The 8,238-nt window shown below is 34.6% G+C and overlaps 1 pseudogene; it reads right to left on the reverse strand.

Moving 5' to 3' along the window:
* Positions 1-2,466: 2,466 nt before the first annotated feature.
* Positions 2,467-3,975, reverse strand: LOC147380845 (phosphoethanolamine N-methyltransferase 2 pseudogene; annotated as a pseudogene).
* Between the last annotated feature and the right edge of the window lie 4,263 nt (positions 3,976-8,238).

An 8,238-nucleotide genomic window follows, 5' to 3' on the forward strand; every position in this document is an offset into this window, starting at 1 on the left:
AATTTAACCAATTTCAGTATCACCCTCTTGATAACATTTTAAATGAACCTTGAGATTTTATTGAATTTTGTGCACCAATCCATTAAACAATTCATCCATTCAATGATTATTCAGAAAGAAAATAATTTTATTGCAATCTTGAAAATAATGTTTTTATTGAATAAAAATTTTCACAATTCTGATTATTTTTTGCAATCATTTTCTTTTAAGAAAAACATATTTTGATAATTTTACAAGGTCCTTGCAAAAAATAGATTTTTGGTAAAAAAACATATTTCAAAAATTTTCCATGCAAAAATAGATCTTTTGTAAATCATTTTTCCTTTATTTTTTTTTCTTTCGGAAAATATTTTCTTTTGAAAAATATTTTTTCTCTGAAAAATAGTTTGTTATTTGGAAAACATTTTCTCTTGGAAAATCTTATTCTTATGGAAAATATTTTTTCTTGGAAAACATTTTTTTAGAGAACACTTCTTTTGGAAAATATTCTTTTCTGGAAAATATTTTCCATCTTTTAAAATGGTTCGGAACCCGAATTTAGAAAAGAATTTTTCATTTTGATCTAAATGGCCCGACCCATTATGATTGTTGGATCGAGATGGACTGGATTCTTTATTGGGTCAGTGCACCCATTTTAATTTCCCAAAGTACTATTTTTGATCCTTGAGGACAATCATACACTCTGATCTCACCATTCACACCATTCACATACATTCATCAATCAAAAGGTTACATTCAATAAACAACCCGAGAACACCCACGATAAGTTCGAGTCGTGACCTATTGGGAAGGTTTCTAGACTCTAAGTTTACTACGTGCAATGCATTTTTATCTGGCCACCCTTGCCCAAGTACACCTATATACCTTTTGATACGTGGTGACTTGGTTTGATATACCGTATAGGTGATAATCTAAAACCTCAATTCACTTCTCTGAAGCCAAAAAACAGCCAGTTTGATCTCCAGTTGAGAGGTGGCGCACAATGCTGAGCAATGGCCCACTTAAATACCTCTCGTCTAGAATAAACATAGTCTATCCCCCTCGTACAGTAGGGTACAGCGGGGCAAGATCTTACTTAGACACCGATTTTGACCAAGAAGTGCAATTGATATACTTAGATTATCTTTTATACCTACGAGTACGAGTCAAGAGCTGTAGCTTTCATAAATGGTTTGGCATCCCACGAGGGGACCGACCACATACTAGTACTACATTGGCAATCGGGACATGTGACTGTGTGGCTTACAATAGATCAAAGGTTTAGGTTGCTCCAGCCTGGGTGCATCAATTTGTCTCTCAGAATCACCTGATCAGACGATATTGATGCCCTAGTTTGATATACCCTAAGGTACGTGACTGGAGTTATGATTTTCATGAATGACGTCGCATCTCCAAAGAGACCGGGCCATGCACTAGTGCCACGTTGACTATATGGGACGTGTAAATGGGTGAAATAGTAAACGTGCTAGTGGTGTGTGCAAAACAGGGTGGGGTGTGCCCAGGGCCTTTTCCAACAAATTGGCCCATGGGTCCAATCACATCACTAAAATATGGATATTAGAAAAATTATGATCATAAAGTATAACTATCCAAAACAATCAAAATTAAAATTAAGGCATGCATATCACAGGCATATCGTACAAGCAACCTATCAAAATAGTGCAATAAGATACCACAAAATAATATCAATCATCAATTAATCATTGAAGCACAAAATTCCTTTTTTTTTTTTATGATCCAATTAAAGATCACTTTGAGCGACCCTAAACAAATCAAGATTCCACCAAATATTTGAATGATGATAGAATGATACTTATTGAGATAAGGAATGATGAACACATTTTGTTTTTGTTTTTTTTGTTTTTTTTTTTTTAAAACATACGTGGCAAACCTTTGGAGAACATAGGTTAACTTAAATAACTCATAAGGCCTCAAATTTAGCTAAGGGTCATTAAACCAACGTGTTTTATCATATTGGTAATCCAATGTCACAAATTTCTAGATTAAATAGAAAAAAGTAAAATTCACATTTTTTTTTGATCCAATGTTTTGAAAATGCACGATTACAAAATCTCAAATCAAAAATAAAAATGAGTGATTTTCTTGAAGATTTTCTTTTGAAAGTTCTTAAAATTTCGGTATCCATAAGCCTATGACATTGGATGATGATTTCAAGTGACACACGATGAGTTCAATGACTCTTACTAACAAATAAGCCTTACTAAGTTAGTTAGGCTAGCCCTATCCATAATTTGTTAAGTAAAACATTTTCTAAAGCAAACACTTGTTTCATTGCTGCCAGCACCCAGATTTTTTATATAAGTTGCTGCCACAAAATACCTTCAAAACTATTTTTTTTTTTAATATGTTGCTGGTAGAGAGATGAATTGAGAGAGAGAAAGAGAGAGAGAGAGAGAGAGAGAGAGAGAGAACACTAGCTAGCTATTTAGTAGTAGATATGAGAAATCACTTTTTCTTGGCAATGAACAAGCCCTACCTCTGCTCACCCGATGAACTCCTGGCCAGCTTTGCCTTCCAATCGTTAACAATATCATTGTAATCCTCTATAGAGAAGTCAGAGATGAATTCCTTTTTTTCTTTCTCAATGTCATCTAGTTCCTTGTGCAGAACTTTCATGAACTGGTCGGTCCTATCTTCAATTATAACCTCATCAAAACCAGCATCTTTAAGCGTTTGACCATATGCATCTACATCATGCAGATCATAACCTTGTTGCTTAATATAATCCTTAAATTCACTTGATGGAGATTCAGCTCTTTTGCAGTGATCACTTATAAGAACTTTACATCTTGGTTTCAACCACTTGAAGAAGGTTTTAGATAATGCAGGTTTGTCTTGTATGTGGAGAATGGTGTCACGGCTATAGATCATATCGAATGTGTTATCAGGATAAGTCTTCTTGGTACAGTCGGCAACCTCAAATGCAACTGAACGTTGGTGCCCAATAGCACAATTCAAGAGCAAAAGAAACCATGTTCACGGATAGATCAATCTTGACAACCTCAACATCAAACTTTTCAGCCATGTAGAAGTCACCTCTGCCAATGCCACACCCAACCTCAAGGACTTTCTGGCCAGGTTTAAGTTTCAGCTTTGCAACAAATTCCTTTGTTGTATCAATCCCCCCAGTGCTCACAAAACCTTTTCCAAATACACATTCATGGTGCAATATTCCACTACATTTGTACTGTACGTTATCCAAGAATTGTTGAAACCCCTTATGTCCCTGCGAACTGACTTTTTTCCATAGCCAACAAATCTGATTTTGGTTCTTTTTATTCTTTACATAAGCTCCAATACACTTGCAATTAATAAGAGAGAGCTCAAAGGAGTTTCCAACCCCATCATGCATAAGACAGTCCTTAAAGACCTGCAGTAAACCTTGGTATAAAAACTTGGTTCTCGGTAGTGTGATGCATTGTTTCTTCGCTTGCAATCACCAGATTGATGAAAACAAGATTCTCTAAAGAAAATATACCCTCCAACCTTTAACCATTTAACCATACTCTCAATCAGATTCTCAACCTCCTTATCTGACAGATACATTAGTAGCCAATTCGAGAATATCAAATCGATGGATTCAGAGGCAATCTTCAGGTTGGGAGATGTTACGGCAGCACACATAAACTTGACATTCTTGAAATGACCACTGATGATTTCATTTTTCTTTATCACACTCTCAATGAAGTCCAAAGCTAGAACTTCACCAACCTCTTTAGCTAACTCACTAGTGAAACAACCAATACCTGCCCCTAACTCTAGAATAGATTTTCCTTTAACAGATGGGAGTAGAGAGAGAGAGAGAGAGAGAGAGAGAGAGAGAGAGAGAGAAAGAAAGAGAGAGAGAGAGACGCCCTCTCTCTTTGCTACCATTTTCAGCATAGGTGTACAAGAAACATAAATAAAAAAACGTCTCTCTACTGCCTCTTCTCCACACAGAAAAACAGCCACCATTAACGCTCTATTAAAGCTCGAGATTGACGTAAAAAAAACTCATGGAACCTAATCCATTGGCCACGATTTTTGTTCACTTCTATTACCGATTGCCAAATTTCATGTTTAATAGAAACATAGCACAGTTCTTGGTTCAGATTTGAAACCCGCGAATCAGATTTTTGCAAAGATATTGAAACAAATCAAAAGGATTTTTTTTTTCGATTGATATCTTAAATTTCACTCACAATCAAAAGCCGATCAAATTTATGGGTGAAAATCGATCGGACTGAGAGGTTTTCCAAATCTCTGCTAGATATGACGATGGAGTTGGGTATAAAAACCATGAAGGAGATGATGCGTACATTTTTAAAGAAGCTATTTTGTTTTTGGCACACCAAACACATCATCATGTTTTGGTGGTGTAAAAAAAAAAAAAAAAACAGCAACTTATTTTTCGCACACCAAGCGCACCAGCACCTATTGTCAGAACCTTAAAAGAATTTTCATTAATTCCTTCCTGCTGTCAATGGATAGCATGCTGAAATTTTTTTTTTTAAAAACAAATAAAAAATGTTGTCGAATGGTACATCACACACCCTTAAACGAATTTTTTTTTTTTGAAAAATACTCAAAGATAGAATCCTAAAAAAATAAAAAAAAATAAAAACTTCAAGATCCATTAGTCATCACTCCATCCTTAATTAAATCTCTTTATCTATTTAGGGTCATTCTAAATAACCCTCGATTGAATCATAAGAAAATTACGTGCCAAATAGAAATATTCAAAATTGAATCAATAGAGGATAATATGTAAAGAATAAGATCTCCCAATAAGTAACAATATGCTATCAACCATTCTCATGCCCTTAACTTCCTGATATCATGCCTTATTTTGGGTTATCCCAAATGTCCCTTAAACAAGTCATAGAAATTAATCCAAACAACGCCGAGAGATCGCAATAGTCCTAACAAATAATCGAACCAAATAATCTAAAAACAAACATAATAATAAAAAACCTAGGTCTAAATGGCAATATTATCAAACTTGGGGTTTTTCAAGTTTGATCTTCAATTATTCCCAGTGGAGTCGTCACTGAAAGCGCCCTCGATTCGTGGGGTGCGCAGATCCGCTTTTGCCCCTTGAGGTTTGGGAGTCGCTGCCTAGTTATTACGGTCTAGGAACCGATCAATGACTATAAATAGATAAATGACTAATCTAAAACAGAAAAAACTGAATTCGAGGATCATGTTACGGGGTTGGAAGGTGTTAGGCACCAACCCCGCCCGGTCGAAGCCGGTCTCTACTAACTTCCCAAATAAATTACATTGCTAAAAACCTAGATAAAAATAAATAAAAAAATTATACCTTTCCGATAGTAAAAACTTTGTTCCCTCAAATCTGACAAAAATAGCTTCTTGTACTGTACTCCCTTGCTTCGTTCTATCTCCGGATTTGATTTCCGATCTCCGAGGCAAGGTATCACATTTTTTTTATCTGGATTCTTATAGTTTGTTATGGGTTTTGGGGTGTTTTTGGAGGGCTTTTAGATGTTCTTTAGGCTAAAATTCAAGGAAGGATGTTAGGTAAGGAGTTGGGACTCCAAAACTAGGGTTTATGGGAGGCTAAGGGGGCTTTTAGACCTACTTCTCTTATGATTTTTGATTTGATACGAAAATAGGGTGTGGGGATCTTTATTTATAGATTTTTTTAGGGGTTGATTTTGATAGAGTTAGTGTTTAATTAGAGTTCTTTTAATTAGAGTTGTGTTTTAGTTAGACTTGTTTTAGGTAGAATTGTGTTTTAATTAGAATTATTTTAGGTGGAGTTGTATTTTAGTTAGAATTCTATTAGATAGAGTTATTATTTAATTAGATCTCTATTATGATTTTGACTTTTAGTCTTATTTGATTGACTTTTAATATTTTGACTTTAGTCTTAATTGATTGACTTTTAATATCTTGACTTCAGTCTTGCTTAATTGACTTTAATTTTGACTTCAGTCTTGCTTGATTGACTTTAATACCTTGACTCCAGTCTTGCTTGATTGGTTTTAAATTTTTGGAGAACCCCCCTCTATTATATCTTTAATTCTTTGGACCCCCAAATGAAGGGGTCCTTAAAGAAATATCTCACGAACCCTCAACAATTTTGCCTGAGAGCCCGATTGATTGATTTCTTTAATTCAAAATTTTAAATTAATTTCATTAATGTTTCACTTTAATTATTCAATATTTTATTTATTAATTTCAAAATTTTTAATTATGAAAATTGTGAAATTACCCTTTTACCCTCGGAGAGGACTTTTCATATTTTAAGTCGATTTTTAATGTTCTAGGATGTTTTAGAATTAATTTTTCATAAGGAATTCAATGAAAATATTAGTTTGTGTCATTTATGAAATTTTTTGTGTGAAATGGTCGTGAACATTTTGAGGGGATTTTCGTAATTTTATCGAATTCTGTTAAAATTAGTGAAATAATTTATTTGGTTTCGATTTGTTATTTTATGTGTTCGAAAGGGTTTTTCTAATCGTAATGTAGGCTCTAGGGTTGTTGTGATGTTAGGGATATTTTGATAATTTGGTCAATTTTTTTGTGATTTTTATCGTAAAACTTCTTTTTGTCTAAAAGATGATGATTTCTATGTTTTTGGAGTCGTATTTTCCAGGCGTAGCGTGGTTTCTAAGATTTTGTCAGTTTGAGATACCTCATCCGGATTTCTAAAATACATTTAGTAACAAAATAAAGTAATGGAATACACATCCATCATTGGGAATCATTACGATAGGGCTGAAGAGTTGATTATTTAGGTGAATGCAAAAATGGGGTGTTTACAGCGTAGAGGCTCCGAGTACTGTTGTTTATTTTAGGCTGGGTGGTCACAGTTGCATAGCAAGAACTAGATATCCATTCTCAACCCTGTTCTGTTAATTTCTGTTTTGTTTTAAATGGAAAATAATATATATATATATATATATATATATATATATATATATATATATATATATATATATATATATATAGTTATTTTGTGAGCTGTTATAGGGTCTGTGAATGCCTGAAGGGATAGTGCGTCACATCATCCGGAGGGATGTACTATCCTGGGATGTACGGTAGGGACCACCAAGTTCATACGTGGTATGGGACACGTATGAGAATGGAGTCACAACTGGAATTCGGGTCCATTCCTTTCTTATCTTTACTAGTGAATGTGTATTGTAAAGGTGGTCGTATACGAGTGGAATGTTATTTTGGGAATCACATGCACGCCTGATAGGTATAAACGAAAATGATTAGTTAGTGATCACTAACAATCTAGTAGTAGTCCAACGTTCTGACACATCGAAAAGAGACCCATTGCTTACGGTCACGTCAAACGGCCAGCCTGAGCCGGATAAATGGTCATACAAACGTGGTAAACAGCGACCAGCCACAAAATCAGGAACTACGATGTTATTGAGAAATATTATGTTCCGACTGGGAGTGATCCAGTCGTGAATCCCAACTCTTTAATTTTAATACTCCACAAATTGTACTATGTATCTGTTGTTATATTTAGAAGTATAAACTGATAAGCATGTCTACTATTTCAATGTTGTCAACTATATTTGCATAAGATGAAAAATGTATAATGAGTACTGATGATTGATGTGATGTAAACTTTTAAACTATTTAGCTGCTCATCCCTGACTATATGTACCAGTTAATCATATTTTATTTTGTAAAATTTTGCATATATTAAACTGTTCAACATGCTTACTCGACCATGTTTAGGGGAGGTTAATAGTAGGAATTGATTGTGGACTTACTGGGTAACCATCGTTACTCACCCTTTCCTTCCTATTTTTTTTAGTTTCAACACTTGTAGTTACCGAGACAGGTGCAGAGTCGTTAAGTGATGAGTATCTGGATGGTCAAATCGACAATCAGAGTCTATTGCTTGGTGAGTACTAGGGCTACACCCCTTAGTGATGTCAATTTCGTCCAAGATGTATGTAGATTTTGGAGTGAGTGTTAGGTTTGTATTAGAGTAAGAGTACTTTGGAAATCTTGTATATTGTTAAACTTCCGCACTCTGATATACTCTTGTATTAGATATTTTCAGTCTTCTGCTGTTATTTTCGTGTTGCCTTTATATATGGTCAGAATTTGTGGTATATTAGATTACGATATTTTCAAGTTCCATGGAACATTGACATAAACAGAGAGAGTCATGCCCAAATTTCGAGGTGCCACCTAGTACTTTGGGATTTGGCCTGGGGATTTGTGTTAATGTTTGGC

Source organism: Akebia trifoliata, unplaced genomic scaffold (genome assembly GCF_017979445.1).
Source record: "Akebia trifoliata isolate Shusen 1 unplaced genomic scaffold, ASM1797944v1 Contig00928, whole genome shotgun sequence".
In the NCBI taxonomy this organism is placed as follows: Eukaryota; Viridiplantae; Streptophyta; class Magnoliopsida; order Ranunculales; family Lardizabalaceae; genus Akebia; species Akebia trifoliata.